We start from the raw sequence: 10,025 nt of genomic DNA, 5'->3' as shown, positions 1-10,025 counted from the left end.
TCTTAATAGCTGAATAATACTCCATTGTGTAAAAATACCACATCTTTCTCAACCATTCCTCGGGTGATGGGCATCTTGGTTGTTTCCAAGATTTAAGCCCTAGGATTTTTATCACACATGGGAAACTTTTAAATCAACAGCATTTGGGAAATAAAAGCAATTAATATTTTTCCAAAATTGGTGACTCTTACCCTATGCCCACCTCTGTACATATAACTATCTCTGGTTAGAATAGCAGTCATGCTAAAAAAAAAAAAAAAGCAATATTTAGCCCTGGAAATTTCTGAATTATAAAATAACTTAAAAATTCAATAATTTGTTGGTCAGTGAAAATGTAGATTTTTTTTCTTCTGTTGTGTGGGTCAAGAGATACAGAAATTCATTCCACGGTATTGTTCTCAACAATGAATTTGAATTTAAAAATTTAGTTCTCAAACTGGGGCTAAGCCCAAAACATTAAATTGTAATAAATTGTGAGCAACAGAGAGGGCAGTCTCTACAATCCACAGCTTTTCAACCGCAGCTCCATCTAGATAATTAGCCTACGTGGTAACATCCAGCCCTTTGAACACAGGCAAAGCACATAGTGCAACCAAACCACAGCTATCTTGGTATTAGAAGTTCCATTTATTTAAAGGGTGGAATTTATTTTGAGGGAGTGAGATGGATGTGCTGTCTGAGAGGAAAAATAATAAGGTTTTCACAGTTAATCCACTGAACATTTTTCCCAGAAAAAGGATGTGGAGAAAAGAAAGTACAGAGAATTATGTAAAAAGATGTCTGATTTTGAGGCTACTTCAGTGAAGGAAGCTGGAACTTTGTAAGGAAATTTTCATGAGCACAACTCTTTACAAGGTATAAGAATTTACACAAACATGGACTTTCACTGGTAGACATGGCTTTGTCAATGTGCATTCCCAGGACTTTGTGGCTAGGATTGTGAGCCAGAGATGAGAGTCAGAGTATAATCTCTGTAATTGTCTCTGTAAGATCCTCGTATGGCTTTAAGAACCTATTTTAATACTTTTCTCTCATTGCTAAGAAAATAACTGACACCCAAAGTTAAAGGGGAAAAGGTTTATTGAGCTCATAATATGTAGAGGTTTCAGTCCATAATCTGCTGGCTCCAAGGCCAGGCGGCACAGCAGACAGGCATTACAGAACAGAAACAGTTAATGGTGGGCAGAAGGTAGCAAAGCAACAAGGGATGCCACATCCCTACCTATCCCTTATATCTTATCCAGGCTACTTAGGGTAGGTAGCACTCACACCCTTAGACCTAATGCCCTTGATCCAAGCATTGCATCATTAACCAATACCAGAGTAGCACACTCTAGATCCACCCACCTCTGCAAAAGCCCTACCTATAACTGCATGAGGCTTTAAGGGGACATCTAGACATAAGCCATAACAGAGCTTCTTCTTCCTAAGCTATAAGTCTCTAATATATTAGTTGAATGGGATGGAAGCCCAATACTTGGAGAAACAGTGAGGGGCACACATGGGTGATTGAAGCCAGGTGGCCAGGATAGTAAATGGGAAACAGCTGTGCTATTCAGAGAGGGAATTACCAAAAATCTTACTTCCTGAAAGTCATGGGAATGCATGTTTAGTTTGAGCAGTTCTTCTAGGTTATCAAGAGAATCAGAAGTCAGGATATACCAAGAAACTTCTCTTTTTCTCCTCTTCTTCCCCCTCTCTTCCCTTCAACCTTCTCCTCCTTATTCTTTCTTTTTTTAAAATTATGGGTAGGATCCAGCCTCTAACATCTCTTATTCTAAAATACATTTTTTGGAGGAATTTCCCCATACTTTGAATTGCCTAAATTTTTTAAAGTCCTGACATTATTTTTTTTCCCTTTATATCAGTTGGTTACCTTAATCACCAAAATCAGCAGTCTATTAAGTTTTTAGGTGCTATGTTGGTGGCTAGAGATATATTAAAAATAAAGTGAAACATGATTGACTCTTAAGTTTACAATCAACAGTTGAAAGTAAGATCTTAATCTATGAGTGCTTTGGTAAAGACAAAACAGCCTTGGGGTGGGGGATGTTGGTCAAGCACAAGGTCCTCAGAGACAGTATCAAAATCTCTTATTAAGGGAATAAATGGGAACTATCCAAGAGTTGAAGGGTATACCTTGACCTTCATCAAAATCATCTAAATGCAGACCCTGGATATCTTAAAGCAGATAAAGAACAGCTGTATGAGATAATGCCTGAATTATATCTTGATTCTATCACTTATTTTGTGACCTTAGATAACCTACTTATGCCTTGATTTCTTTTTGATAAACTGGGGATGTTGATAACATGACCTATTTCAGGAGGTTACTGGAAGCATTCAGAGGATTAAAGCAAATGAGATGCTTAGAACAGAGGACTAGATATAGTGAGTATTCTGTGTTAGCTATTTATTTAGATAAGTGGAAGAAGGGAGAGGAAGAGGAGGAGGGAGAGGAGATCTATTTTATTTTATTTTATTTTTTACTGTATTTAGCTGTTACAGGGTCTCACTATGCAACTTGGACTCATAGTGATTCTTCTGTTTTCATCCTTCCCAGCTCTAGGATTACAGACGTGTGCCACCATACCCGTTCTTGGTGACCAGCTCAATGTGCCCAGGAAGGCTGGCTGGTACAGTATGTGGTGCCAGCAATAGAACCCTGGTCCCTGCACTTGCCTAAGCAGTGCTTAGTCCACTGAGCTATCTCACCAGCCTGGGAGAGGGGATCTTAAGCAGTATCTATGATACTTTGCTTTCTTGCAGTCTTACTTTGAGAAAGTTGAAAGGTAATGATTTTTGTTTTCAATCTGCTCCATACCTGATATGAAAGTTAAGCTGACCAGTTGCCTCTTTGGCTGAGATTCTAAAGAAAAGCAATGCAATGCATCTTCTAGTAAGTAGCTACGCACACTGTGGCTGCTGCTCCACCTGCTTACTGCATGCAAACACTCGTTCAAACCTGGATCTCACTCCAGCTTCGCTTCTCTCAGAGAATGCCACTTTGAAGTGTTCCTTGTACCAACTGCAAAGAGCTTTAGTATTGAAATGTGGAGAACAGAAGGCATTTCTATGAGGTGAGAGCAGCACACTCACCTTGTGAAAGTGACTGCAGAATTCAGGCTGTATTTTAGTAATGAAAGAAGTAAAATCTGAAAATAATAATAGGTCAGCACACTAATGAGTTTACAGTTTTCTTAGAAATTTGATCTTTTGTGCTCTTTTGGGGTACTTGAGTAATAATGAAGGTGTTATAGTGAAAAAATAATTTATTGTTTACCACATTTGAAGAGTTGTATTTGAAAGATTCATTTTCTACTCATAGACCTCTACTTAATTCAAAACTATATTGTGTATTTATTTATTTACTGAATCTATATAGTTCAGACTAGTGTTGAACTCACTATGTAGCCTAGACTGGCCTCAGACTTGCAGCATTCCTCCTGCCTCAGCCTCTTGAGTACTGGAATCTCAGGCATGTGCCATGATGCCCAGACTATATTGAGATTTTTTTTTTTTTTGCCTGAAAAAAGACTCAATTCAATATGCAGTTCTTTCATAGTTAGTGCAAAGTAGTAACTCTAAATCCAAAATACCAAATAAATCCCAACCACAATTAGCCATGAGCATTAATTTTAAAATAAAGATTAATTTTCCCAAGTTGAAGCACATCTCTAATGTTTTTGAAACAGGATGTTGTTATTCAGAATTTCTAGGAACCATATGAAGGATAGACCTTATGTAAGAGATCACTCATGTAAGTATGACCTTATGTAAGACCTTATGTAAGTATCTAGAGGAATAAGATCAGAATTTTATCCTTGGGAATTCTTTTTGCTCTTAGTTGATAACTGCACAAAGTAGGCTTAGTAATTGCTTGTTAGGTGAATATATAAATGGCATAGTTTTCATCCCATTCCCAAGCCTTTCTCAAATCTGAAAGTAAGATTTCAAGTGGGTGAGAGTTGAGACATACTAGCTGTGGAACACTGAGTGTTACTCTTCCCTCGACCCACTATTTCCACTATCTGTCTCCCAATTTTGTGTCCTGGTGTCTGTTGCCCGTTGATAAGAATACAAAGTCTCACATAGTAGCCATTATTCCTTAGGAATAAGTGAGAAGTGTTATTTTTGATTTTATAAATTATGTAAAAATCAATTAAAGAGTGGTTGATGGTAAAATAATTTTGAGATTGGAGATAATTTCATTCATTTTAGGGTTTTTGTAGCATAGCATGGCTCAGTATCATGCCTCACTAAGGCATGTTTCTAGGTTTACAGTCTAATATTCAGTTAAAAACTTCAGATTTCAAATGACAATGCCTAAATTTCTCTCCCTTTACCAGAAACTCTGATGCTTTTTCTTATTTGTAGAACCAAGAATGTTGGACTAAATGATCCTTAATGTTACCATTCCAGTCCTTTTTGTTGTCTTTTAATCATGCCATGGATTTGAAAGACTATACAGATGACAAACTGTGGAGTCATGTCTTAACATGAAATTGGATGCATGCTGAGGAGGAAGAGAGACAAACATTTTATTGTTTCATATTAATGCAAACCCTCAACAACTCTTTGTAAAGTTCCATGATTCTTTACCCTGTGTTTGTCTGTTTTTGGGGACACATCTTTGCCATGAATTTCTGTTTCCCAGCTCTGGAAACCAGCCAAGAATACATTATTGACCACCTGCTCACTTTCTTACACAAGACGATTCCCCAGACTTATTTTCTTTGCTTTCTACTCCTGCTGGTTTATGGGTTTCCCTTATGTAGCAATAAAACTCTTGGAGATTCCTCTTAGGGATGAATTAATGCCACTTAAGTAGATTTCCGTTAGCTGCCCTTTGATGGTTCTGTTTAAAAATAAAGGAAGAGCTGGGGCAGTTTGGTCCTTATTGAAATTTTCCTTCCCTTTGCTTTAAAGTTACCACTCCTCAGAAACACTTAGTTACACTCCAAGAGAACTTTGTTAACACTGAAAAAATGTCTGGGAAATATTGTCAGAAGACAAATTCACCATCTTTTAGTAATTTTTTTCCCCCATTGGCAAGGTATTTGCATTACAAGTAGACCCAGCTTAGCCTGTGTGAGCTTTTCTTGTGTTTCTTTAAATACCAGAAAATGTGTCTGAATTCCAGAAGAGCAGAATGTGATCTTGTTCTCCACCCTAATAGCAAACAGATTAAGGATCCATTGTCATGATCCTATTTCAACTTCAAGTATTCTGCAATTTATTTTTACTTTCCTTATATTTTATATGTTATTAATTCATCTTAATCTTTGTATTTAATTTGTATCTTCACTGGGACAGAACATCCTATAAAGTTTAGTTTCTTCTCACACTTCTACCCTTGAGAGTCGAAAAATACTTGGTTCTGTCTTCAACTTGCTATTAGTCTATGCAGCTAATGTAATTCACTTTGTTTGCTTAGGCTTCCAGCTTCTCTGCTATGACACAGAAACAGAATCTAGATATTGAGGGAAAATATCCCCACCCAGAGAGGCACTCTCCTCATGGACATTGCCACTAGGCTGAACTATTTTCATTTATTCTGTATGTCATTTGCTTACAAAGTGAGGCTAACCAGATGACGTACAATAAGGACTGGGCTAGTGTCAGTGACACATTTCACTCAGATCATTATCACATACCACCATAGTTTTCTTGTTCAGGTCACTCAGCAAACATCTTTTGGACCACCATGCCAGGGACTGTGGAAACCTAAGCACAACCAAGGGCCTGGGAGATGGCTCAGTAGGATAAGTGCTTCCCTGGCCAGTGCAAGGGCCTGAGTTCAGTCCCCGGTTCCCTACCCACCCCTCCAAGCACAACCAAGACATTACTAGTGTCCTAATAAAATATGAGGGCAAGGCCAGCTTGTGAAAAAAACAAGAAACCAGTTTTGCTTCCTTTTTTACAATCAGGTTTTCTGCCCCTTTCTCGTCTATCTGCATTTTCTCTCTCACTTGTTCTCTCCCATCTTTATCCATGGTTTCTTTTTTCTTTCCCAATTTTTAACTCTCACCTGATTTTTTGGTCTCACTAACCCATTCTGAACCTAAACCAAAATAAAAACTAGTATCTTTCAAAAGCCAAATGAGACAAGAATCAAAATAGTCTTCCCTTTTTACTGGATTCAAAGGCAGACTTTTTGAAGTCAAGGCAGACATTTTGAAAATGTCGATGTGGTATGATTAGGGCAGTACTAAAAAAGTACCTATCTGGGCTGGGGGTATAGCTCAGAGGCACAAGCACCTGCCTGGCAAGTACAAGGTACTGAGTTTGAGTCCTGTTATCTGCAGGAAAAAAATAAGGAAAAAAGAAAAAAGAAGCACCTATCCATATTCAGAGCCAAAGTGCTTCCTCCATAGGTCTACTCTGTGCATAAAATTTATATGAAAATTTTAGAATCTAGGACAGCTAACATAGATCAAGGATTTGTATATTAGGTGATTGACCTATAGTGGGGCAGTCACAGCATATAAGAATATGAGGCCTGGGGCAGTTTGAGAGGTCTGGGCAGGGTGACTGGTTTGAGAATGGATAGAGAGAAATATGGAAGTAGAATGTTACAGGTACCTTAAGGAGGACAAATCATGAAATGGAGGCATGCAGCCTAGCCTTTCTACAAGCAGCTCCTGGAGAGAAGGGCTACTCATAATGACTCAATTTGTGCCCACCACATCACCACAAAGGGGTCAGAGTTAACATTTTTAACAGGGACCTACTGTAGGCTGGTCTCACAAAAAAAGAGTTGACCCTCAGCAAAACTCCATGGAAAATGGTATAGCCTAGCTCAAAATTTGTGCTTAGGACAAACAATTTGGTTGTTGGCTAGGCTTGGACATCAGCCTCTGTTCTCAGATCCTTCCACAGGAGGCATTGTTGGTTTCCAAACATGCACATGGATGTGCTGAATGGTGACACTGCTTACCATACCATGTAGTTGGAGCCATAAAACTTGGACCCTATCTTGTAGGCAGGAAAGAGGCTAGTTCTCTCCTCAGTTGTGATTGAAGAGAGGCCAGGACAGGGCTGGAGCCAAGGTTCAGCCTCACTGTGATGCTGTTTTGTCTTGGTCTCTGATCACACCTGGGGTAGGGCTGATGCTTCCTTAATCAGAAAGTTTAAATGCCTCACAGTCCAAGGAACAGGAGCCTCTCATAGAGTCTGATTTCCAGAGCTGCTAGAATTTTATGCACAACCATAGCCTAGAGTATACCACGGACAACAGGGACCCTTACACCTACTACTACTCCACTGTCTATAAATTTTCCTAATAAACACTGCTTGGCTCTTTGCCTTTGCATAACAACCTCCAGATCCACATCCTATTCCTCAGTACTCTATTTAGAGGCTGGAGTTCTAAAGTAAGAATGTGGAGAAATGTGTTCACTCATCAATTAATTAATTCATTGATCCATCCATTTAACATTCTTTAGTATTTAGCAAGTGCCAGGTGCTAGAGACACAAGTGGAGAATGAGGGCCCTGTCCTGGAATGACTCACAGTGTAGAGTTGGCTAGCTGAGGAGTTGACTGCTCAGACTCCTTCCTTGCGTCAGTTTCCGTCTCTGTGGAGATAGTAACAGGGAAACATTCAACTCCTGATTGTGTGTTGGGCCGAGCAATTCACTTGAACGCTAACTGCCAGCATTTTTACAGTCTCATGCTGGCTTTCTTCCACATCCCAGTATGTGATTAGGCGTCTTCTGCACTCCAGTCCTTGATGTGCATCCATAAAAAACAAGCTTTATTTTAATATCAGTCTGAGCAAGACTTGGCAAAGAATGCAAGTAGAAGACGTTGCATAGGAAACATAAGCAACTTCTGACTTCTCTCTGAGTATCAGGTCTTATCAAAGCACGTTGAAAAAAATAAAATTAATGAGTTGTGAATATGAACTCTCAGAGACAAAGAATTACTAAATAACATACTACTGTTATTTGGCATATAATTTTATTAAATATTTTTAAAAGAAGAACCATAATAGATTCTTACTGCTGAACTATACTTGTTCTGGCTTCTAACAAAATTAAATGATACCATAATTTGTACAATAATTTTAAAAATTAAAATATTATCTACTAGTAAATTTATCTTCCTACCTATCATTTCTCTCATCCTCTTTCTGTAGTTACCAGTAGACATATAGTGATGCAGACATACAAAAGTTAGCTTATTGCTTGGGTCTGAGTTCTGGTTGAGTTGGAAATAGATATGTTGAGCATTTGTTAAATGATTTTTTGGATTTAATACATAGAGCAGAATGACATACTATAATTTACATGAGGATTTTCTTTCAAAGTTACTACAAACGTACTGTTTTTAAAAAATACTGTTTATAAAGTGCCCTTTCTATGTCAATACAAATTTTAATAGCTGGGATTTTATGTCATCTGACTTATGAAACTTATAGGTGTAGATAAGAGTCAGAGGAGAAACATCATACTTAAATACAGTGGTATCTTGTTAGAACAGGATATGGCTCACTCCTGGCTACCACTGCCCTTAAAAACATGATGGATCTGCTTGCTGTGTTAACACTGGTATTACCAAGAATCATTTGAAGTGCTGTTGTTGTTGTTGTTATTATTATTATTATTATTATTATTATTATTATTATTATTGGTGGAACCGGGGGTTGAACTCAGGCCCTTGTGCTTGCCAGGCAAGCAGTTATTCTACTGAAGCCATCTCCCTGACCCCTCTGAAGTGCTGTGATTATTGACATTTCATTAAACATAAAATTTTGTAAGGACTTACGAGTGCATTAAACGTGGTTATTTATACTCTTAGTAATGGCAATGTAAAGAGTCACAGAGTTTGAGTGAAAGTTTACTAAATGCCAGACACTATGCTAGGTGTTTTACATAAATTATATCACTTAATACAGTCCCACAAACTATGTTATTTATTTTGTAGGCAAGATAGTGAGAGCCCAAAGAACTTAAATCACTTTCCAGGGACAACCACACAGCCAGTAGGTAGCAAAGTAGGATTTTTATCTGAGGGTCTACTTCTAGTGCTCTCCTTGTACAAGACTATTCTGAATTAAAGCCACTAGAAGAATCTATGGCACCAGTGTCTTACAAGGACAACTCAACTGAGTCAAAAAACATTCCTAGTAGCACTGTTATGTTTGGGTCATGTTTTCCCATTAGTATAAGTATTTCCATGAAGGCTGGCAGCAGTGCTTTCCACATATCCCCACAGTGCAATGGCCAGGAGAAATCATGGGGCATGTTCAGCAGTCTCTCCTCTCTGGTTATTCAGTCCTCTGGGGATCCCCACTGTGCTCCTCAGGATTGCTCTCACCGAGACTGCATATAAATCTGCACCATCCTTACTGTATTTTACAGTTCTTTCTTATATTAACTAATTAAAAAAAGATTTTTAAGGGGTAGTTTTAAGTTTACAGTAAAATTGAGTGAAACGTACAGAGTTCCTTCATATCTTCCCTAACTCGAAACAAGTGTAATCTCCCCACCATCAAAATCCTGCCCTAAGTGGTACATTTCTTATCAATGATGAAACTATAGTGGCCAATTATCATCACCCAAAGTCTATATTTACACTGGGTTTTTGGGTGTTGTATTTTTCATGAGTTTTGACAAGTAGATATGTGCATATACCTGTCATTATAAGGTCACACAGAGGAGTTTCACAGTTCCAAGACAGCGCCCCTCAAGATCATTTTGCTGTCTCCATAATTTTGCATTTTGTTTTTAAAATTTTATTTTATTTATTAATTTTATTGATACTTATTTTTTATTGTTATTTTTTAAAGAACAAAAAATAGTAAAAAAAAAAAAAGGCATTAGAAATGATACAAAATTTCACCAAAGAAAATAATAGGAATTCCACAGTGGTTGCTGTATTGCATGATGTTATCTTCAAATTAGTTGTTTACGTTACCAAATATAAAGGTGCAAAATTGGTTAAACAAAACAAAATGAAACAACAAAAATTGATGATATAAAAAAAGAAAAATAGAATAAAAATATTTAAGTATTAACT

General features: G+C 37.6%; 1 protein-coding gene across 7 annotated transcripts in view; it reads right to left on the bottom strand.

Annotated features, from left to right (window-relative positions):
• Col8a1 (collagen type VIII alpha 1 chain) overlaps nt 1-10,025 on the bottom strand; it is a 160,627-nt gene that overhangs the window by 23,615 nt on the left and 126,987 nt on the right. Inside the window, exon 3 of one of the 7 annotated variants that reach the window (XM_023721309.1) lies at nt 7,516-7,579. The exons of the other annotated variants lie outside the window; for them this stretch is intronic. The gene's annotated coding sequence lies outside the window, so the exon portion shown is untranslated. The remainder of the gene's footprint in view (nt 1-7,515; nt 7,580-10,025) is intronic. 7 annotated transcript variants of the gene reach the window in all.

The sequence above is a fragment of the Octodon degus genome, unplaced genomic scaffold (assembly GCF_000260255.1).
Source record: "Octodon degus isolate 3935 unplaced genomic scaffold, OctDeg1.0 scaffold00081, whole genome shotgun sequence".
Lineage (NCBI taxonomy): Eukaryota > Metazoa > Chordata > Mammalia > Rodentia > Octodontidae > Octodon > Octodon degus.
This window is presented reverse-complemented; position numbering and strand designations above follow the sequence as displayed.